This window comes from Ovis canadensis, chromosome X (assembly GCF_042477335.2).
Source record: "Ovis canadensis isolate MfBH-ARS-UI-01 breed Bighorn chromosome X, ARS-UI_OviCan_v2, whole genome shotgun sequence".
NCBI lineage: Eukaryota > Metazoa > Chordata > Mammalia > Artiodactyla > Bovidae > Ovis > Ovis canadensis.
Window position 1 is genome coordinate 96,170,714 of NC_091727.1, and position 11,869 is coordinate 96,182,582.

The 11,869-nt window shown below is 38.7% G+C and overlaps 1 long non-coding RNA gene across 1 annotated transcript; it reads right to left on the reverse strand.

Annotated features, from left to right (window-relative positions):
* Window positions 1–1,508: 1,508 nt before the first annotated feature.
* On the reverse strand, window positions 1,509–7,098 carry LOC138930427 (uncharacterized). Its single transcript, XR_011446184.1, has 2 exons — window positions 5,432–7,098; window positions 1,509–5,216 (listed from the first exon to the last, which is right to left on the reverse strand). It is a non-coding gene; the product is annotated as an uncharacterized lncRNA (long non-coding RNA).
* Between the last annotated feature and the right edge of the window lie 4,771 nt (window positions 7,099–11,869).

The following is an 11,869-nucleotide window of genomic DNA, read 5'->3' on the forward strand; positions in this document are numbered from 1 at the left end:
GGTAAATAAAGATCCTATGCATGTGATGCTATTCAGGAGACAAAGCTGGCAAGAACCTAAGAACGAAGTTTAGATCTCTGATTAATTGTTTCAGGGCCCTCAACAAGGATATTTGTATTCAAAGCCAAAATTAAGTGGGTGGTATTCAAGGCCCCAGCCTAGGGGGATAGGGTTTAGTGAGGATGCCCTAATTTAGTAGGTTGGAAGCTTAAAAAGAAACTCACACAATTTTTTTTTTTTTAAGAAAAAACTCACCACTGCAGACTAGGGTTATCCTGCCAAGATTAAGCATCACCCACCAAAAGAGAAAGTCCCCAGCCCAGGGCAGCCAAGGAACTAGTGACAAAGCCCTTACTCTAAGTCCCGTGTTCTTGTCATCCTACCACTGCCAAATAATCTCTAGGTGTTTGCAGTGATGGAGGAGAATAGGAAGGAGATTACAGCTTGGTAGGCTCATCTCAGGCACTCTGGCTTCAAATAATAAGTTTCTGATTTCTGGTCTTACTCACCAGAGACTGATAAGCTTAAGAGATCAGAATTGAGCTATAGGCTAAAGACAGGGGAAGGGAGGGACTATCGTTTTTATTGCAAAAAAGAAACACTGGCAGACAAAACTGGTTAAGGTACACTGAGATTGGGCCCAGATTTCAAGGTTAAGTGGGTGAATATATAGACAATGGGCAGCCACTGACAATTTTTGAACAAGAAAGTACCAGAATCAGAGTTTGCACAAGCAAAGTTAGTCAAGGGGCAAGATGTTGAATGCCATATATATATATATATATATATATATATATATATATATATATATATATATATATATATATATATATATATAACTAGAACACCAAAGACTCCAAGTTAAAACACTTAAAGGGTTGGATGGGATGTGAGTTATGAGACTATTATAGTTGAATTAAAGTTGAATTAAGTTGAATTACATTTCTGTTGCTCAGCATACACAGCATCTGTGTTATGATGAATACTTAGCATTCTAAATACAACTATTTAAAACTGCTTGAATGCTATCACAGAATACAAGAAATACAATACAAAGAAGTTCAGAAGCTAGTTATGAGGAACTGTCTTGTCCTCATCTAGTAAGATCACTTAGACATCCAATTTCTCTCAAAGACAGATGAACTAATACTTTGTGGTTTAATCACACAAAGGTCCATATAGCTTTATCTTTGGCTCCTGTTAACAGAGTCACTTAGTTATCTTAAAAGTGGAACCAGGTGGATGGATTATTTTCCAAAGAATAGAAATACACCCATGTGAAAAAAGTCATTACCCTTAATCACTATATAAATAAATATCCACATTATAAATATATCATATGAAATCATTAAGGTCAAGGCATAACAAGGACTAAGGAATTATTGTCAGGTATCCCTCACAAGCAAACAAACAGAAATATTTAACATCGATTTTTCTCCTTCTCTCTTCGTGAGACCATCATGTATAACTTAGTTTGAAGGAAATGAGATAAAATTTGGCAAAGGTAGTGAATGATCATATTCTAGTTCTTTAATGGTTATTCACATTAAAACAATAGTGATAGCAACAACTTATTGAGCATTTACTTTATGCCAGGCACTGTGCTAAACATTTCATACAACCTCATAGCAATCCAATAAGGTAAGTATTTTCAACCCCATTTTACAGATCAGAAACTGAAGTCTGAAATGGTTTAAAAACATGGCCACAGTTACATAGTTGTTAATTGACAGGGACAGGATTGCAAGCAGGCAGATACCTGTACCTGATTCCCAAGCCTAAGACCCACGCTAATTTCTCACACCTCAACAGGCCAAGGGTTATTCTGCCAGGACGAAGTACCACTCACCCAAAGAGAGGGAGTCCCCAGTTCAGGGCAGACAAGAAGTCATTGGCAAAGCCCTCACTCTAAGTCCCATGTTCATGCCATTAGGCCACTCATCATACCACTGCCAGTTAATCAAGAACCAACTCTGGGACTTTACAATGATAGGTTGATTGTATCTTTGGCTATATGTAGTAATGCAAGATAAATGAAGTGTAACATCTCAAGCACACTAGATTCATATTTAACTACTCTCCATATTTGTTAGTGAAATGTACTATTTATCCTTTCACCTATTTTCTACTTGATCTTATAGTTCCCCAGAACATATACACTCTGTTAATAGCACATATTTATATCTGAACTCTCAGGAAAACAACCATAACACACTGACATCAAAGGCCATTAAAACGTAATAAAACTATGTAAAGTTCAGTGAGTAATGTATTTCATAGCATAAACATGACCCATACACTCTTTGAGACTATACATGCTGTAGAAGCCTTTCATTAGCATTCAGGTGCTGGCAGCTATATAATCCAAATGTGTAGTTTAAAGAGCCTTCTTTGCATTTTGATCTTAAAAGATTTTAAGCAAACAAAATACTCTTTTTAAATGTAATGCCAGTTTTCTAATATTTTCTACAAATTTCAGCAACCTGAGCTATCCTTTCTCTCTACCTGCTTTGTCTTTCTTTTCTTTCTTTTTGCCAGTTGTTAAGTATGTCTGTAAAGAAGGAAATTTCCATGTATTTCACATAATCGAAGATCAGAATTTGCCTGAGCCATTTGACAACAGAAAGATCCTTTCCATTCAAACTGTATATAAAATTTACAAAAAGAAATTTCAGTTAAAAAAGAAAAAAGGAACACCCATGTACGTGGTACTATTATCATTAACTTCTATTTCTACCACTTAGCCTAAACCAACTTTCACATCCTCCTGTGTTCTGCAGACTTGTGTGTGCTCAGTCACTCAGTACTGTCCAACACTTTGTGACCCCATAAACTGTAGCCCACTAGGCTTCTCTGTCCATGGGATTCCCCAGGCAAGCATACTGGAGTGGGTTGTCATTCCCTTCTCCAGGGGATCTTCCCAACCGAGGGATGGAACCCCCATCTCTTGCTTCTCCTGCATTGGCAGGCGGATTCTATTACCACTGAGCCACCTTGGAAGCCCTGCTGACTTGTTAGACTGAACCATATTAAAATGGTCTTTTACCCTCATCAATGATACTTCTTAAATTATTTGAACTGGATATTGCCATAAACAAGAACTAGATCTACCCCAGTATTTTATTTCAAATGGTCTAGGGCCTAGACAAATGTTTCCATATATCAAGCCAAAGTCTAGACATTCCTACCACCACCAGAATCATATAATAGTCAGTTTTCCATTGTATTATTTTATATTAACAGTTCCTAATGGATGCTATTCAACTTAAAGTTTTATTTCTCTAATTCTAGTCAAATTAAGATAAAAACTTGCCAATGCAACAATCTCAATAAATTATAAACTTATCAAGAAACTACATTATTTAAAACCACATGGAACTGCTCATTATACTGGTAAAACAATCATTTGCTTAAAAATATTTACCTCTAGGTATGATTAAGAGTACCCCAGTTATCCATGGAACCTTGAAACAGTTAACATATTTCTCTGCTTTGGTTTATGGAAATGAAACAAAATATCTAGTTTTATTTACAATGTCTATGCATTATATATATAATACAAACCCTATAACTCAGAGTTGATATTACATTGGTTTCCCTTTCTTCTATGGCATCTGTGACTAACTCTTTTCTGAGAGGGAGTAAAACATAAGAAAGCCTGAGCCACAAGAACCATTTTTTAAATAATTAGAGTACAAGACAGTAGTATTACTATTTACCTTGGTCTCTATGAAAGGGCTTAGGTCATCTCAAAATCAACCAATGAGGCTGATGCACCTTTCTCTCAAGGTAACAATATCAGAGATAGAAGGACATCAGAGACTTAGTGTTCCTATTCTCTCCTTGGATAGATAAGGAAAGAGTACAATGACTTGAATAAGAGCATCCATTGAGCCCGTGGCAGAGCAGAAACTTGGAATCGAGGTTTCCTACCCCCTGGGCTCACTATTGTTTGTGTTATATTTTCTGTCATAATTATGGTTTTCAACAGGAGCAGTTTTCAACCATGACTCTATTTAAAAATGGCTTGAGTAGCTTTCAAAATCAACAGCTGCTGGCCTAATCCCCAATTTAGCACATCTAGGGACAGATCCCAGAAATCTGCTTTTGAAGTTCCCCATAATGATTTGGATGGGCAGCCAGTGCTGAAAACCACTGTGACTTCAAGAAGAATGTAAGCTCCCCTGGCACTATGGTAAGTCCCTAGATCCCTATCACCCAGTAATGGGTTTTCAACACTCATCCACCTCTTTGGAACATGTTGAAGAATGTCTGCCGTCCCAACTGTACTACGCAAGCCAAGACTTTTAACTTCTGTATTTTTGTCCCCTTTCTCTGATTACTGCAAACTCAGATATAGGGGATGTATCTTTCAGGTTTTCCAGGCTAGGGGAAAACTTACTGGATTTCTACCACCTAGAAACAGGGAACAGGATATTCAACCATTTAAATCACTTGGAAGACCAGATATGAGAACAGAGAGGATGGATGGCAATGAACTCTAGCAGCTTCTCCTCCTTGATTAGGTACCAAAGTAAATCCAGGAATCCACTGTAAATGTACTGTCTTCCAGGACACACCATGCCTTTCAGTACCTTATACAATTGCTGCAAAACAAATGAACTTATACTAAATGAATTAACAAGGGGATTTGTATCCTTTCTGTTGAGACAGCAAGTTAGGCTTAAACAGAGTTGAAATAAATTATAGGGTCAAAAATTTATCAAACTGAGTAGTCCTCTCCTTAGGTCCTAGAGTTGAGTTACTTAAACCCTCATTGTAAGGGAATTTGTGTTGGAGGAATTTATAAGCTTTGGGGGGAAATTGGGGGAGGGAAGGGAGTATTATAAAAGCCCTGACAATTGGTTTGTTCATCAGAATAAAACACTAAGTAAAGTGAGCCTTGATGGAATTTTACGAATTTTACATTAGTAATCGTGATTGTTGAACAATTAATTTCTATTTCTCTCTGAGCTCAAGGTGAAGAATATAATGCATCACTGAAAAGGCTGATCATCACAGTAGTGACAGGGAAAGAATGGAGAAAACAGGATTTTATCTGCACATGAGTAAGCTCAGTCTCCTGCATGGATCATCACATCATCAAAGCTGTCAGAGCCTGAATCCCAGGGTTCCACTGTCTGTGTGAGGTCCTTCTGTCTGCTATTTGTAGAATGGGTTTGCATGACGCAGTCCGATGGTCCAGCCTCTTCTCCCTGTTGAAGCAAGCAAAGAGAAAACACTTACTGGCCTTTGTTTGAAGCTTTCTTATTCCTGCTTTTGTAAGGTTGTGGGTAATCATTTAAGCCTTGCCTGAAAGTCAATAAATACTCCACCAAAGGATCTCTTTTCTCTGAATCATCATGGCAATTTGATTTGCGGAGTGGGTGCTTCAACATTCTTCAAGTTCTGGAAGTTAACCTATACTGACCTCTTTCATCAACTTGTGACGGGATCACGTCTCTGATCGTTGAAAGATTTCTCAACTGTCTTCTGAGGGTGAGAATCTAACAGTTCAGCCAAGTCACTTAATTCACTGTCTTCAAATCCTTCACCACCCAAACATTTTGCAGATGCTACAACATGTTCATTTTCTTCTGGCACTGGAAGGAAACTCAGAATTAGTTACAACCTCATTCTGAAATTTCTGACAGGCTCCATTAAGGGCTGATTGTTTTATTTCTCTCACAGACTCTTCTATTATCATTAAAGCATTACATATGGAGAAATTTTGCCAAGCTACTTGCACAGTAATTTCAGGTGTCTCTCTCATAAGAGTTGCCAGGTTGTCAAATATACTCCCAAGTGCATGGGTTGAAAGAATGGAATTGTATTGGGGTAAATGGAGATGACTTTAACACAAAGATTAGCATTTACTATCACACTTTTATCAGTGGGAGTTGTGTTTAGAATCAGCAACAATTTGAATTCAAGATGTTTTTGGTTTAAATATTGTTTAACCTCAGGAACAAAACACTTAAAAAAACTATCAAAAAAGAGTTTCTCAGTGATCCGTATCTTATGGTTTCCCTACATATACACAGAAAAGTGTTTCTGGCATTTTCTTTTAAGAGGGCAAGAATTTTGGAACTTGTGAAGCAAAACGGGTTTAGTCAGAAAGTCACCAGAAGCATTGAAACAAAGAACTTTGGAGCTTATCTTTCCCAGGCTTGAAGCCTCTGGTCTTTGTCTCCTCCTTTACAATAGCTGTGCAAATAGGCACGCGCTTCCAGAACAAGACTGTTTCATCAGCACTGTAGACCTGTTCAGGCATCTAGCCATTTTTCTCTATCTGTTCCTTCAAGATTCTGCAGTGGCTTCATGATCTGCTTCCTCTGCAAGCCATGTCTTTTCATATAGACCTTGGCGGTTCCTAAACCTATCCTACCACTTACTACTCACGATGAATAATTTTCCATCCAGATCAAAATTTAAATTTGCATGTTTGTGATGCTTGCTAGTAGATTTTACACATAAAAGAGGTCTTATTCATCCTTCTCTGTTTTAGAAGCCACAAATGCAAATCTCTTTCCTTTTTTTCTATTTTGGCATTTTGAGTTGTCTGATTTTCTCAATGATTCTGGTGTGCCCCTGATGCACTGGCCTTAATAGCTTTCTCACTTTTTTTTATTGATTCATTAGCACCCAAAAATGCCCTACAGAGGTCTTGGTTTCACCATTATCAAGCTTTTCAAGAATTCTCACTTTGTTTGCCACCTTTTTTGTCCTCTTCACCCTTCTTGCCTCTCTATCATTTACCTTCTTGGTTTTTTGCTTGGATACCATTCTTATTCAAACTTAAACAAAATTACAGCTATTGAAAGTTTTCTGTCACTGAGCAATACACAACACTAACATATAAAGAGCAAATGACAACATTCGCAAGACAAATAGAAAGGGTAAAATAGCTTTGGCATGACTATACGTGTGTGTGATTGACAGAAGGAACAAAGGGTAGAAGAACCAGGGTACGAGCAAGCAACCCAAATGCTGGTCCTGTCACGTGAGATACTCAGCAAGACTGCATGATGTAACTGGAATTTGCATATTGTTCCAAAACTCTCAAAGGTGCAGACCACGTAAACTCAAATTTCATATGAGAATGACTTGCAGTTGTGAAGGGGTCACAGAACTCAGGAGTCAAGGTCAGGCTACCAGGCTGAGATGAGAACAAGTATCATCACCTAGGAAAAAACAGACACAAAAATGGGAAACGGAGACAGGAACAGAAGCAGTCTGCACAAGTAGCTTAGAAGCTAGCGAGGAGAACTGAAATGTGGAATAATAATAATAATATCTGCCAAATTGCCCTTATAAAAGTTGGACCAATTTGCATGCTCACTAAGAGTGGATAAGAGTTCTTTTCCCCCATATGTTCACCAACATAAAATTCTATCCACTTCTGCAATCTGTTCCAAGCAGAAGGTGAATCACAAAGTATCTCATTTTTAATTTTCATTTCTTTCATTATCTTTCCATATGGTAAGCCGTTTCTATTTCATCTTTAAATTGTCTGTTCATATCCTGTGCCCACTTTTTAATGTTTTTCTTAATGATTTGTAGGCACAATTAGCATATTGTGTGTGTGTGTGTGTGTGTGTGTGTGTGTGCGCGCATGCGCTCAGTTGCTCAGTTGCATCCAATTCTTTGTGACCCCAAGGAATGTAGCACACCAGGCTCCTCTGTCCATGGAATTCTCCAGGCAAGAATACTGGAGCGGGTTGTCATTTCCTTCTCCCGGGGATTTTCCAGACCCAAAGATCTCCTGCATTGGCAAGCAGATTCTTTACCTCTGAGCCACCTGGGAATCCATTAGCATATTAAGGAATCCTTATTTTTAATTGTAAACATTTTCTCCAAGCCTGTCATTTATTTTGTCTTTTGCCATAAAGATGTTTCAAATATTTATGTAGTCAAATGTTTCATGCTTTGCTTTTAAAAACCTTCCCCTCCCTAAGAGGATTAAAAAAAAAACCATATAAAACTAAAAACACACAAAATACATTTTATGCATGCAAATGAGAGCATTAAAAACTGAAACTCCAGGTAGGGAGAATGACATGACTCTATATTTTACTAAATCACTGGGTAAAACTTCATTCAACCAACTTTTCAATGATAGCTATACTTCTACCCATAAAATTCACTTTGGGTCAGAGTTTAATCCTGTGTTCTCTGACTTTGCTAAGGATATGTCACTTTTGCAAGATGCTGGAGCCAAGTTAATGTGAAGAATAAAGTCTCTGAAGTAAACTTCCCACATTAGCTTTCAGTTCTGCAAGCTGTACAGACTTGAAACTTTTAGTGAGAGGGTAACAGGCACGAAGGCTAGGGGTCCCTAAACAGAGGAAATAGGCTGCAAGTGTCAGACGTTTTTCTCTCTCTCTCTTAAGCGGCAGGAGGAAACAAACTACAAGTGTCAGATTTTTTTTCCCTTCTCTATACAAAATTAAAAGGAGGTTTCTTTTAAATTCTCTGTTGGCATAAGGACACCTGGTTCCACCTGAACTTAACTTTTCTCATACCTTGAGCTAACCAATGCATTTTTCTTATGGAAAACATTTCTTAAGCTATGTTAATGAACTATGTATTTACCTTAGACTCTGTCATTCTTCAAGTCGGTTTTGACTAAGACAGAACTAACTTGACAAACCAGTATGTTTTACTCAACAAACCAGTATGTTTTCCTCATGCAAATGTTCCCTTAAGCTATGTTAATGATACTATGTATTTGTTTGGAAACCTGGCTTTCTTCAAGATTCATGTCAGCCCTCTTATGGCCCAGATGACTCACCTTGTGCCAATGTTATCTCAAAATGCATGTTGTGGGTGAGGGGTCTGGTGCCACTCTCTGAGTTTTGAGACATTTCCTTTCTCTAATTAGCAGCCTGCTAATAGGTATATAACTTTCTGCTAAAAAATAGCAAGTAGCAAAGGGGCACTCTTTCTCCCCCCTTCTGATGTCTATGTCAGAAGCTTTCTCTATCTCTTTTATACTTTAATAAAACTTTATTACACAAAAGCTCTGAGCGATCAAGTCTTGTCACTGGCCCCAGATTGAATTCTTCTCTGAAGGCCAAGAATTCCGGTGTCTTTCATGGCTTAGCAACAACCTTTCATTAGGATGATAATAAATAATGCAATAATTGTATTAATGCAATTCTTTGCAAGGTATTTTTCCAAAGTACATTTAGCTAGAGAGTATAACATCATGGTTCTAGTCCTTGTGAATCTGAGAATGCCTGGCATCCTCTATGAGGAGAAATAGAGCCTGGCTGGTTGAGATCTGTAGTCATGAACTGGGGCTCACCCTGTTCAAGTACCCAAAAGGGCAGAAGGATCTCAGGATGTTTTTTCCTGTTAGCAATTTCACCAAGAACAAAGAATTTTATAAAACATCACATCCTTTGAGGAACTGTATGGACAAATAAGATTGAGTTCATTGCAGCTTCTGTTATGAAAGGACATTTGGTTACAAGGAGTTTGCTTTTGTAAAAATTGGGCAGAACTAACATCCTTCAAGAAGGCAATGGCAACCCACTCCAGTACTCTTGCCTGGCAAATCCCATGGATGGAGGAGCCTGGTAGGCTGCAGTCCATGGGGTCACTAGGAGTAGAACACCACTGAGCAACTTCACTTTCACTTTTCACTTTCATGCATTGGAGAAGGAAATGGCAACCCACTCCAGTGTTCTTGCCTGGAGAATCCCAGGGACGGGGGAACCTGGTGGGCTGCCGTCTCTGAGGTCGCACAGAGTCGGACACGACTGAAGTGACTTAGCAGCAGCAGAAGCAACATCCTTCAAAATCTCCTTCAAAAATCTTAAAACATACACAAACGTGGAAGTGGTGAGCTCAAAAGGTACAGACCATCAAAATCATTTGACATTTTAAAGTGTAATACTCGTAAATGGTAACCAATGGTGAGGTTTCCATGAGAAATCTTTTTTTTTTTTTCAAAATTTATAAACTACCCACAATGCATTTACTAATATATTAAACAAAGGTGTCATTCAACTGGCTTCTGAGACCAAAGGGCACTAATACAGCACTTCAAAAGTAGATCCTCATGATCAAAAATTTCAGCTATTCATTCATTCTCTTCAATCAACTTATGTTGACAAAAGTGCATCTTGGACAAGGCCATGTGACCTGAGGAATAAAGAAATGAATTAAAAAATCTTGATCTCAAGGAACTTAGTCTCCTAGGGAACATAAATAGAACACACTATAAAGGTAGAAAGCCTCACATAAAAGTTGAAAACAATGTATTATGGATAATGGGGGCCTAATCTGCCCCTTTGTGTCCATTTTGGCCATGTGGGATCTTACTTACCTGACCAGGGATTGGGGCCAGGTCACCACAGTGGAAGTGCTGAGTCCTAACCACTAGGCCTCCAGGGAATTCCCATGTCCATTCCTACTTTGTCTACAGTGGTTCAGGCCCTTCTCATTCCTCATCTGAAGAGTGATATAAATTTCTAAATCTGTCTGCCATTCAACCCTATGGATCACACTGCCTCCAGAGCAACCTTTCTAAATATGGGATCTGATCCAGTACTTCCTCCACTTTAAATCACTCCCATGAAAGACGTCCCCATGGCTTATTGAATAAAGCTGAACTTCCTCTGTACAATGGCATCTGCCTACTTTCCCCATTTTATCTTTCACTACCTCTTCCCTTCATCCTCTGTAATCTACAAGTCAGCCAGTTAAGGGGCTATTTCAGTCATCCAGATTTCCTTAACCTTTAACACTAGTTCAAGTATCACCTCTAACAGGAGGCTTTCCCTGCTCCCTCCGGCTATCTGAGAAGCACTCACTGACTGTCTGGGAAGCACTGATCAAAGCTCTCAGAGCCTCCCTCTCATGCTTACTCTGGTTACAGCACAAATATTTCCCTGTAGTGTGACGTTTCCCTGTGTATTCATCATTTGTGAATATCTGGACAGTATCTGGAACAGAAGAAGAGATCCTCATTTTATTGCACAAATGCTTACAGTAGAGAGAATAAGAGTTACATGCAACACTCACAAAGGGTCAGCATTTGAATTGGACTTTGAAGAATGGGTAGGATTTCCAGTGTTTATGGAAGGGGCGAGTGAGTGCGAGGTGAGGGGTAAAGGAACTGCTAGGGAAGTAGGGGGATTCAGTTAGATGAGGCTGAAACATGGGGCGGCTGAAGTGGATGTTACGGCTGTGTAGTTGCTAAGTGTGTCCAACTCTTTGTGACTCCATGGACCGTAGACCGGCAGGCTCCTCTGTCCATGGGATTTTCCAGGCAAGAGTACTGGAGTGGGTTGCCATTTCCTCCTCCAGGAGATCTTCCCAACCCGGGGATCAAACCGTCGTCTCCTGCATTTCAGGCAGATTCTTCACCAGTGAGCCACCTGGGACAAGTGTATAGTCAAAACACGAAATTGGAAGTCTATTGAGGAAAATCATGGAGGGCCTCCAATGACAGATTTTTTTTGGTGAAATGGAGTTGTGTTTAACTTTCCTTATATTAGTGAAAGGGTTTGTGTTTGCAATGAACAGAAAAGCAGGTGTTTAGGGTAAATCAGACCTATTCTTCCCTGTTACTAGGTGTCAGCACAAATATTCCTAGGAGAAAAAGTTCTAACTAGTTGTGTCCTAAATAATTTAGGGATATCCTGCTGATATTCATTATCACATAGCTATTTTGTTCTTGCTATTTCAATCCTTGGTAACAAAGACAGTTATGAAACATCTTCCCTTTCCTTTTCTGGTTGGATGGGTTATTAATCAAATAGACATCCATACGTTCTTAAATAATAATTTATTTTCCCCACTAAAATTTCATGGAAAATAGTGCACATTTCTTTCTGAATCCAAGCAATCTTTATAG